We start from the raw sequence: 12,385 nt of genomic DNA on the forward strand, positions 1-12,385 counted from the left end.
TCAAGTTTTCAGAGCAAGTTCGCGAGATTACAGAAGGGTCATTCCACGCGAAAGGATCTAATGACTGCGCTTGACCTACCACCATTCGAGCAGAAAAAAATCGTGGCACCTCCAAGGGATGTATAATGTCACATGACAAAATATTTATGCTCTTTCGGGCGATTGGTGGTTTTTAGAAGGAACCTTAGAAGGAACGGCGCCTGGAGCGACAACGGCTACCACTAGAACATAAATATTTTGTCATGTGAAATTACAGATACCCAAGATGTGCCAGGATTTTTTTGTGCTCGAATGGAGTAGGTCGAGCGCACTCATTGGATCCTCTCGCGTGGAATGACCCAGAACAAGTTTGCAACTTTACAAATTTACAGACCGCCCGCGAAGCGAATTCGAGTCATGTTTACAAACCTGGGATTTCGAAAAATACTAAGTCAACAACTTGTATTTCGGGGCAAGTTAACTCCTACAGGTCAAACTCCGCCCACGAATCTGAAGACGACTGTGATTGGCTTCGGAGCCACAACGTAGTAAACATGTCGCTACACCAACAGGCAGATCGCTCGGTAATAACACGTCACCACCCCGGCAACCAATATCGCATTGTAGTGCGCGTACATTGTACGGACTACATTAGCCACTGGCGGAGGTATACCCCTGTGACTGTAGCTCTTACGTTGTCTTGGAGTGTAGGAATAAAATATCCGTGGATCTAATTTCGCAAAGTCACTAAGCACAAAGACGCTGATGAGAATGAAAACTTTCAACTCCCAAGTTTACAACGATGAACCATTGCGCAAACAGCTGTCCCAGTGCCCATGGTGACATTTGAGTTGTAGACTCACTACATGCGACCAAAGCGCTTCGGCTTCTTTTCCCCCTTTACCACTTCCATTCTTTCTATTCCCCTTTTACCCTCTCAGGTTATTCACGATATTCTTTCATACTTTTGTGTAACTACACCGTATTTGCTTTTTTTAGACGATAGTTTCCCACATCGCAGTCTGAACGGTCTGGCCTAGCTAGAATTCACACTTGTTTTGACGAATGTCTACGCGTAAAACTGAGCATTTTAATATCATTTGCCAGTTCGGGGTCACCAAGTATTTTATTTCGGTACATTTTGGCGTGCATTACAGCAGCTTGCTGTTTCAGCGATCTCACGAGACGCCTAATGGACATTTCCGTATTTTACCGATTAGTCTAGAAATGTGATTGCATCACATTTCACTTGCGCTGATCATTATGGGGCTTAATGGCCATTAGCCTGCGGAAAATAATACCGACGAGAACAATTTCCGTTTATTTCTCTGTCCTTTCTGCAACGTTCAGAGTTCGGAACATGGAGCATTTGCATATGGACGCCTGGCCCCGAATTTTTACGATGTGGCTGCCATTTTTTTTTTCGGGTTGTTCTTCTTGGAGTCATAGGTTTGCACTGCCATTATCGCGTTAATCATTTCGTCGCACGAAAGAGTAACGATTCCCAGACTAGGAAATCCACCAAGATCCAGGATCCACCAAGATCCACCAGAGCGCTGCAACATGGAGAAGAACAGTGCGTCCAGATGGATCGGTCCTCACAGCAGCAAACTGAGGAAGAGTTTTACTTCCCCCGCACCGAATTCTTCAATTCCTCAAAGCAAACCTAGTGGTCTACTATAGGTTCCAAGGAGGAATAATCATAACGATAAAATAGAGAACAACGAAACGTACAAAGACAACTGCGACGTGACGTTCCCGGTAGAGTGGTCTCCTTCTTCTCAACTTTGCCTGTGACGCTACAGCACCATTTATACATCGTGGGACGTTGAGAGATACTTCGCGGATGCTATACTCAACAGGTAATAGATAGGATACTATACTAGGGGTGTAGGAAAAATCGTCCCCGGAGAAAACGTCCCCCTGAGAAAATGTCCCCTGGAGAAATCGTCCCCGCAAGAAAAGTATCAAGAAAAGTAGTTTTCGTCAAACCACGCTATAGTAGCGTAGCGTAGCGCGCGTGCCCAGCTGGGGGTAGCCCCCGCTCAACCGCATGGATGAACCGTCAAAAACAACTCTTAGCTAACCTAACCTCTGAAAACTAACCTAGGACCCGGTTCTAACCTAGGTTCCCACCGGGGACGATTTCTCCGGGGACGTTTTTAACGGGGGACATTTTTTCCGGGGAAGATTTTTCCGGATCCCACTATACTAGAACAACAGACGCTATAGAGATCAACAGGAGTTTCCTCGTGTGCGATAAATTTAGTATTTTACAGTCCCTGTGAAATGCAACGTACGACGTAAGCTGAAGCGCATACTTTGCTACACTGCCACGTACGGGCGCCTCTGACGGCTTTGTTTTCGTCATAACAACTTAGGAACTGTTCCATTCCTAGAAATGTAGCCATGTTGAACAATGCGCGTAACACATTCACGATCTTTGTAGTGGATCTTTCCGGACACCCATCTTATCGTTGTGATCACGAGGGTCCAAATCCAGACATCCTCAAAGCTATGTGAGACAATGGTAGGGGAAGAATACGGGCTTATCGTCCCGTTCAGGGGTCCCGTCATTGACAATCGCCGATAAAAATCGGCCGGCGAGGATGTTTTCACTTGACAGCACGTCGTACACGAAGTTTCCTGCCTTCTTATCACAGAGGGATCAGCCAGGTCTGATGTTCATAAATTGGTGCATTCTGCTCCGTGCCGCATTGGCCCTTGTGTTCCTTATCTGCCCTCCAACATCCTCCGAGGCAACATAAGACCTGCAGTAATAGAGGTATTCTTCCGCCATCGATGAATGTAGTCTGCGCACACAGAGCGTGGTATTGAGAATATTGCGGACGCGAGACTGACGGGGAAGCAGATTCCCACAATTTGTTCAGGTGAATATTTTACGCGTTTTGCTTTAAGACCATGCAAATGCGTTTTTAGCCCGTTGTCCCCGAGAAGTATTTTCGGCAGCATGGCCAGCGAACGAGCAACTGTATGAAGCACCCAGGCGCATTACATTGTAACTCGGAAGCCTCATTGTGCTCGCCCGAGCCAGTGGCGGACGTCTCCAGATTTGTGGGCGGAGTTTGGCCTGTAGGAGTTGACTTTTCCCGAAGTACAGTTGTTTATATTTTGTTCTTCCAGCCTCGCTGTCGTTTATCTATACATCTTTCACTCCTGCAGTGTTCCCGTTTGCGACTCGTGTATACCTAACAAAGTATTTTTTTTATTACGTGCTAGCGCCGCGAGGCAACAGCGGCTATGAGCGGCGTACAGACGTGGACACATGGAGAGCGGGCAGCATGAACGGGTGTAGGGGTGGGGGGTTACTATGCGTCCTGGGCAGACTTCACGGGGAATTCATAGGGAAAGTCTGCCGGATCGAAAACCCTGGGAAAACCTCAGACAGCGCAGCCAGTGGTAGGGTTCCAACTCACCACCTTCCAGTCTTGGAGCACGACCTTGGCCACCACCACCGAGCAGTCGTTCTTAACGCCCCCCCCCCCCCCCTTGTCGGCCCCCGTCGCTTGTACCAGACAAAGAACCCCGACTAATATCACCGTATTCTTCTTGTTCGCATCAGCCACTCTTTCTCTTTCAAAGCATGGCCACACCGTTCGATATTCAATGTCTTCCCCATCTCCTTGTCTCGGTAAGTCTCGTACAACGCTAATTATCGCGTGAATGGCACGAACAAGGCAATTAATGTGAAGTAAAGGTGCAAGCATTCTCATACTTGCATAACTTGAGCACAAAAGCGTTTCGCGCCCACGGGAACAAAAGGAAACCGCTCATTAACGGTAATCCTATAGGCGTCTGATGACTTTGTTCGAGCAAATCCTCAGGGGCTATCCATTATTATAGCCAACGTGTGGAGGTCTTTATCACTATATGTCTGTGTACACAGGGTGTTTCAGTTCAATCCCCGGGCTAAATAATTCGCGAACGGGTGCATCAATAGAAGAACTTTCTTTTTTACGAGTATCTCTCTGATATACCGCCTACAAGCTGCGCACCGTGTGAATGAGTGGGAGGCGTTTGAGTGGGAGGCGAGGATAATTTGACATATCAGTATGAGTTTAATTAAGATCATTCTCATTTATGTACACAGATCACGTATGTACTGTTGGGGGACACGGTTAGCTGAAATCGCCTGTCAGTACTTCGCCGTCCTATATCACCTCTGTTGCACTTGAAAAGTGTTGTGCCAATATTGTATTTGAAGGTGCACCATGGTGCTGCACGTGTTTATTGCTCGAAAGAAATAGTCTTGCAACACCTAGAGATTTGAGATGAGATAAACCATGGAGGTGCAGATTTTAGACAGCCCTACAGTCCCCTACAGTACATAGGGCTTGGTCGGAAGTAACTGTTCTGAGGCTGGAACTACAAAGGGACATATACAACACAAGTCTTCAACTGTAGATAGGACTGCAGGAAAAAATACATTCGATACAATCAATCAAAAATACATTTCCCACTCTGTGCACTCATTTCCGTTTAAATTTTAATCCGGAAAGGGACTAACGATTGTGCCACCTAGTCCCCGAAAGGACTAAAGTTACTCTCTTCCTTTGTTTTTTCCCCCCTTAGAGTGCGTAGAACGCTAGGCCTATTTGTCGGCGCGCCATCTCACACCTTCCGGCACTGTCGCACTGTGTGAGCCCACAGAGCAATTGTCGCTTTACCCCTATATGACGCCTCGGCTCTGAGTTCGTTAGCTTCCTTATGATTGATTGGTTCCTTCAGGTTTGCTATTTATGCATGAGCACCTCCGAAGTTCTCTCAAACCGTTTGCGAAGTTTGCTTGTCAAAAGTACTTGAGACAAACTTGGCAGCGTACAGAAGCCTCAGTCAGTCAGGTTTTCGGAGGCAACAATTTTTGTCGTCGTTGGAAACTCCTGACAGGAGTGCACATTTTTGACGTCCGCAGCGACAACTCGGTACGTCTGTACTTGAAACGTGCGCACGTTCATAATATACCTGACATTTCGGGAAGCGTTCTAGTTGCATACCTGCGACGTCAAGAGGAGGACGAAAGGAGGGTAGGGCCATAACCATCGTTGTACGGGCTATATGTGGCTCCCCCTCACCGCGCATATTTGTTTCATGAGCATTTTTAGTGTCGTTAAACTCTACACGGGTTAGTGCTCCGAGCGGGGACAATAACACTTCACATTATTCATGCGTTGATGTGTCTAGCGGTGCTGTTCTGGAGCATGACGTCTTCTGAGTCGGTTGTATCGTTAGCGTGTGGTATATTTCTTCAACGAAACTGAAAGAAAAAGAAGAAGCCGAACCGGCTCTGCTTCCGTCGCATTATTTAGCGCAGGCGGTCTATTTATGCTGCGTAGTAGAACCTGCGGCCCCGTGCGGGTACCGCCGACTTCAGTAGCTTTATAGAGGTGCATGGACGCTCGCTTTTCTGAGTACGATATCAACACAGTATGAGGCAAGGAAAGATTAATACCACTATCACACGGGCAGTCTTCAAGGACCATTGAGATCGATGACCATTGAAAATGCAGGTAGCACTCCCTAGCCTGTAATGTGTCAACCTATCAGGAAACATTGGACCCAATGCTCGCTGAGAAGTTCACGCGTTACCCACTTGATGGCGCTACGCGCATTTTCAATGGTCGTTGGTTTCAATTGTCATTGGAGACTGCCCGTGCGACAGGGTTATTAGGAATTTCGTTGTATGGTGCAGGATAGATCGGTACACAAACACTCTCGGCACGGGTACTGTGCACGGTACCTCTCGTGCCGTCATTTAGACGAAGCTACTTTCACCGCTAGGACTTGTGGATATCATTAGTCGGAAAATTGACATTGGTCACCATGAAGAATGACGTGATGTTGAGTGATGGGCATCAGGTTGGTTGGTTGGTTTGAAGGAAAAAATAACAGTATGATGTCACGTCGAAGTGCATGTCGAATGATGGCCTATGATGTGATGCGATGCTAACGTAAACGGTGGGCTTCTAATTTGAACTCCAATCCAAAGTGGGCTTTGATCTCGAATGATGATTGTGATTACGATGTATTACGTGATGTGATGGAATGTGAGCATAAGGGCCACCCTGATGTGATGCCGAATTGATTTCGACGGGTCACGTGACAACAGCAACGAGCCGTCTAACCCGGATATAACGAATTACATTCCGATCTTACAGTGTACTGCGATATTAAATAGTATATCGAATCGCGCAGCAAGTATGTTTTCAGTTTCCTCTTAGTTGCCGCGACAGCCAACATATACTCTCGCTTTTGGTTGAACACCTGCTAAGGACTCACGGGACAATCGTCAATCTCCCTCCTTATCTCCAGTACACACACACGTGTCCGAAGTTTTCGTGTTATTTCAACAATAGTGAACACATCTACACGTTATTGACTTCGAAACAATGGCAACAGGCTCAGAAGACACGAGCTCTGTGGAAACACGTCGCATAATACAGTCGTTCTGGTTCTCTAGTCGAGAATTGAAATGTGTGCGGGGAAAAGGGTACTCCATGAGAGATTGTTCTCGGTACGAGACCGCGTATTAGTCACGATTCAAATCAACATCTTGGAACAATCGGCCGACATTTTTCGTTTGAAAATCTTACTTTCTGAGTCACGGAAAGTAATCCTGATGAGGTAAACTTTCGTACGTAGTCATTTATATTGTTTTTGCCGTCTGTTACGACTGAGCGCAAAAGCACCCTGCATGGTAATTCGTGTTATGGGAACGTTTGCCTTTTCTTTCCTTTTTTCTTCTTCTTTTGTTAGAACAGAATATCGTCTTACGTAGCCGAAAATACTGAAGGCCTAGAGCAAACAGGAGGGGACGGCAATAGGAATTACCGCGTGATTGCAACAAATGATCTCGTCCACATTCCAAGGCCTAGTTCCGCAATGACACCGGATACACATTCACACTTGCATCTTCTTGCATGTAGTCTCAGAATAACACGTAGACGGAAGTATTTTTGAAATAGTAACGTAAACTCTTTCGTAACGTAGTCGCTTTTGAAATATTGAAGTATGGCAGTCGTCGAAATAGCCAGACATCGACGGTAACCGAACCGCGCACATCTCCAATGGCGGTCGAGTGACCTAACCACTAGGCTATATACGAACCTACCCAAGGATCTCATCTCTCACCTTACGAACGGCACACTCATCACTCTTTTCACTTTCTCATCTGCATCATGTTTTCCATCATACATGATGGAAGCGCGTTATTGAGGCACCTTGAAGGTTATGTTGTGTTCCAGTCTCACAACAGCAACCTTCCGCCCTAATCGCTTTCTTTGTGCTGCATGTTAACGAGGGGGAAGCAGGGTGAAGGAAGGAAAGACACGCAGCTGACATAAACAGCATCTTCGTGAACGCGTATCCGGAGCTGGTCACTGGAACCACGACTGCGGATACATGATTCGCTATTGACACAGTTCAAGTAGCCGTCAAGGGAATGCCACCTGAGTGCAGCTAAAAAGCGACGCCATCTTGCTACGAAATGTCTTGTGCCACAAGCTCGCCGGGTGTTACCAGTATTGTTTTGAGGCGCTGTCCATGTACTGACCGTTCCACGTCGTATTAAATTTTCCTACAACAATAAATTTTTCGCGCGTTTTTATGTTCGTAATGAAGAAATGTACGAAGTGAGTGGGGGGAGGAAGACAGATACTTAGAGACAGTGGCGGGCATTTAAGAAAGGCTTACAATCTATGTGACGATACAAAATAAAACGCATGCTTTCCAAACAGCTTAGGTACACATACACAATCTGTACTCGCAGCTGCTTATAGCGACAAACACCGTTGCGTTCGTGCGCGCGCCACGCTGCCTTGACACAGAGACACTGACATTTTTGCACTAGGCCGCACGGACACACTAGCGCCATTTTCACGGATGCACGAGGTTGTGAGAGAAACGCATTCGTCATGTTTCGCTTAAAGAATGTCTGCAATGGACAGTTATAAGGCAGGCATTTCATATCCGTGGGCGTCCACACAAAAATCCGGAGGAATCCACACAGTGAAAAAGTGGGCCATATATGAGATTCGTCGAGAAATGCACGATTTGCATTTCTTGCTTTAATACGCGCTTCGGAAAATTGTTGTCGCAATTCGAACTAAGCGCATAATGCTCGTGCATATTCGTTTTAGGATTCATGAACGCGGAACAGACAAATTCCGCCATAGTATAGTATTGTTGCACATATATGCATAGTATTGTATAGTACAATAGTATAGTATTGTTGCACGACAGACGCGGAAACTTTGTTTTCTGTGGATCAGCGCGGAGACAGGAAAAATTTCGTCGGCGATTGTAGCTTTCCACGGACTGATAAACACCGTGAGAAATAGATACAGGTCCTGGCCTGTTTATCCTCGAATAGGGCTGCTATGCCGATGACACAGTGCTCCTCATATGGAAAAGGTGTCCTAGTTCATTAAAGCACAGTATATTCACAGTTCGGGAAGCTTTGGGGGGCCGCACATTGGGTGTAGTGACACCGTGTGAACATCGTCTAAAATTTGAATTTGTGTTGTTTTTGAGGAATTGAAACATATGTGATCTATGAGGAGGACTGCAGAACCGCCTCAGTTGCAGAGCCGCCGATATTTCGAACAGAATGGATTGGATTGGACAAGGAAGAAAAATATGGAGAGGTTAGTAGCTCAGTGGTTAGACACATTCCTCATGGCGTGCGTTGTGACGTTTCCCACCTCTGTGAGGCCGACAATGGCGAACCTTTCACCACCACCACCACCACTACTACTACTAAAGACCGCGCAGTGTCGATAAAGGGGATCTCTATCCACAGGAGAATGCCTGTGATGCAGAAAAAAAAAAAAAAAAAGAAACTGCGACAGTAGATTGCATGCAGTGACAGCTGCATGTACGACCGCCAGCTGGGTATGTAGAAGTACACCGTACGTACAGCTGCGAAGTCATCCTTTTTTTCTTCCCGCTTTTCTATATTAAATACGGCAAACTTAAAGACGGTTTGCAATGTCTGTTCGCGGAAAGCCCGACTTTTACAGCCACCACGAAAAGAGCCGAAGTTCTGTTATGGCAATATCTTCCCGTTCGTTTAATTTACAGCCGGCTCTGCGTTATCGAGTGCCCATACATCTTCATCGTTTTCTTTCTCTCGCTCAGTCATCAAGTGAACCAGGGGATTTTCATGTTAATGGTGAGTTGGATATCCGTAGTAGGGAGGGCTGGGGCATCAGCTTGCTACTGCCATATCTATTCATGTAAAATTATTCGCATCGTATTCTTTTTTTAAGGCGGCTTGCTCTTCCGAGATCTTTCGCGAGCGTTAGGGAAGTGTTGAGGGGGAAAATCGCTGAAGTGAACCAACATCTTCTATCTTCCTTAACTAACGACGCCACTCAGAATTCTGTACTCTTAGAAAAACAAGGGGTAAGTTGCATGGAAGCAATTACAGCTTCTATTCCTCTAGATTGCAATTACTCCCCTTAGTCCCTCTTCGTCCCCTGGCCCTGAAATTTACTCCCCTGCACTACAAATAGTTCCGGACGGGACTAATGGTTGTGGCAATGCATCTATAAACCCCGAAAGGACGAAAATTACTCCCTTTTTGAAAGTGTTTTAACTGAACTAATTCTTAGAACTGGCTATAAGAACAACGTTAGAATGACCCTGTGAATGTTCATCAATATGCAAACACTTCGGCTGCTTCTCCGCGTAGACGAAGTAGTGGGCATTCTTATCGGGACAGCGATAGAATATGTTACCGCAGATGACGATAAAACTCCGCGCAAGTGTTGGCGGCGCGCGGCGCGCGTTAAGGGCAGACAGCTGTACCCTCGTCCAAGGGCGAACGCACGCGCGTGATCTATACGCACGACTGACTAACCTTCCTCCACGATACGGGCACGCGTGGCCTTAAGACCTTAACTCCTTCCTTTAATGTTTGTCAACAGTCTCTTCGTGCGTACACATCAATGTGGCCAGCTTTGAAGACTATTGAGAGACGTACGGTGGCATATAGGCTCGGTAATATACGGCATCCCATGTTTGAGATGAAAAAACGAGAAAAGGTGAGAGGCAAGAAAGGAACGGTCTTTCTTTGCTCTGTTCTTTGTTACAGAAGATAGATGTTCCGCTTGGTTCGTGGCGTGGTAGGAACGAATGATTGATTGATCGGTACAAGAAAAAAAAAAGAATGAAGATTAGAATGGAGGAAGGAACCTTAAGTGAATATATAAAGTTAATGTATGAAAAGGAAAACCGGTATCAATGAGTCAGTTGTTAGCGTTTATACCTACTGATTCCGAGATTGTGGGTTCGATCCTGGCCGAGAGCGGTAGCAACTGGCTGACAGGGAGCAAGTTGAGTTGCATAGACACGTCGTCTTCTGCGAGGGGCGTTAAATAGGACGGACAGTGTGCTGATATTTGGGCGCACGTTGAAGAATCCTCATATGAGAAAAATTCACAAACATGATTCCATTGTGGTGTCTCTCATGATCACAACTGTCTCGCGAAGTAAAGCCTAGAATTAGTAATTCTCAAAATAAAAAGAAAAAAAAAAGACACTGTGCTGTAGCGAAATAGGCTCCTTCATAGCTTTCTTCCATGCCTCACACATTGGGATGTTACAGACCGTGCTTCTATAGAGCTTACGAGTGTCCGACGGGCCATTCAGTAATACGTCGACGTAAAGTCCTCTCCTCTTGCCGCAGTTAACTGAAAACGATACTCACCGCTAAGGTGCTTTGATTCAGTATTCCCTTGGAGTTTGCCACACATGACGGCGACGGCGAGAAACAGAACATCGCTGACACAACCGAGTTAGACACACAACGGACGAGATGCGCATGGCCAGCTTCATAACTGCAATACGTATACACAAGGCTCCCACGGTTGCACACTGGCCGATCACGGATAAGCAGCGTACACTTCCACGCGCGATCTCAGAGTGTGTCTCCGGAACCCTTTCAGAAGCGCGGCTAACTTTTCTGAGAGGTGTCCCGCTTGTGTCTGCAGCTGGCTGTCGCCGCGAGCCGCTGACGCGCTTTGCAGGGGGCGCGCGCGCTTCCGATCTTTCTCTCCGCGCCGTTCTCTCCTCTATAGACTCTCTTTCTCTGCCCTCATTCTCTGTGGGTTGCGGTCTCGTGTACTAACCAGTTTTGAACACTCATCTCGATGTCTCAGACGCGCATTCTAATGAGCTGGTGGGTCTCTTTTCTGCGGTACGAAAAGTAATTTGGAACAAAACACGGAAAGCGGCAGTGAGATACAGCTAAACGCACTAAACCTGTACTATATTCGTAGATAGGCCCCTTTATTAAAAGTAACGTCGCTGTACGGAAATTGGAAAGTCGTCGGAAAACACTGGGAAAACCTCAGACAGCACAGCCGGTGACAGGATTCGAAGCCATGTCACCTTCCAGTCTCGGCGTGGAAAGCGATCTTCCTAACCACTATGCCACGGTTGCTGGTCACAGAACTATTGAATCCATCTGCCTTAACGTTTTGGCGTACTATTCCCTATAACCATAATTTGCTAATTCACTCTTATTGACCTTTTTGTATTGTGGACTGATTAGATAAGTCATATAATTAGTGAGATCATCCTCCTTAACGTTTTGGCCTACTATTCCGTATATCCTTAATTTGCTTATCCACTTTTACTCACCTTTGTTTTCTTTTGTATTGGTGAACCCATCTTCCTTAACGTTTTGGCCTACTCTTTATCATTAAATTACTGGTTCACCTGTGGTACGCAAGGGCTCATGGGAACTTAAAGCGCCTTAGAGCATTACGAGACGACTAGAGGCGGAAGTAGCAGTAGAACAACATTTCCTGCAGCAGCAGCATCAGCAGCGTCAACCGGAGTATAACCACAATAACCATAACCGAAGCAGACGACGAAGCAGTGCTCCTCAAAGTTCCCATGCCGCTTTGCGCGGCGCGGTTGATGGCGCGCGCATCGTTGTAAGATCGGCTATTACCGTCATAACATTCGAGGTAAAAATCACAAGCATTCGGGTTTTAACCTGGACTGAGGTAGAAACGAGCATTTGGCCATGTACTTTCTGTGGCTATCTCGCGACGTACGCTTGCAGTTTGTTTTCATTTTCTTTTCTTTTCTGTCATTTTCTTTTATTCCGCCAGAGACGATTTGACAAGAGTGACTATCACTAGACAAGTGGTCGACGATAAATGAACGACGCCGACGGTATTTCACGTACCTGTATTTCCTCAACTGTGCTATATCCGGGGGCAATGTTGAAAACATAGGGGAACTTACGTCACTTTATAACTGGGTCTTCGAAATATGAAAACACTTCCTTGCACTCTTGAAAAAATGTTGAGTCCCTCGAATGGTAATGGTGCTGTGATGTTACACGTATGGTTCGTCTGCGCAGTGTGGCGAC

At 46.3% G+C, this 12,385-nt stretch overlaps 1 protein-coding gene and 1 long non-coding RNA gene across 9 annotated transcripts in view; one reads left to right on the top strand and one right to left on the bottom strand.

Annotated features, from left to right (window-relative positions):
• LOC135366884 (adenylate cyclase type 5-like) overlaps positions 1 to 12,385 on the bottom strand; it is a 109,380-nt gene that overhangs the window by 42,211 nt on the left and 54,784 nt on the right. Inside the window, exon 1 of one of the 6 annotated variants that reach the window (XM_064599851.1) lies at positions 10,709 to 10,997. The exons of the other annotated variants lie outside the window; for them this stretch is intronic. The gene's annotated coding sequence lies outside the window, so the exon portion shown is untranslated. Of the gene's footprint in view, positions 1 to 10,708; positions 10,998 to 12,385 lie in introns of those variants that run through there. 6 annotated transcript variants of the gene reach the window in all.
• The window catches only part of LOC135366886 (uncharacterized), a 211,484-nt gene that overhangs the window by 33,989 nt on the left and 165,110 nt on the right, over positions 1 to 12,385 (top strand). The gene's annotated exons all lie outside the window — the stretch shown is intronic.

This window comes from Ornithodoros turicata, chromosome 8, assembly GCF_037126465.1.
Source record: "Ornithodoros turicata isolate Travis chromosome 8, ASM3712646v1, whole genome shotgun sequence".
In the NCBI taxonomy this organism is placed as follows: domain Eukaryota; kingdom Metazoa; phylum Arthropoda; class Arachnida; order Ixodida; family Argasidae; genus Ornithodoros; species Ornithodoros turicata.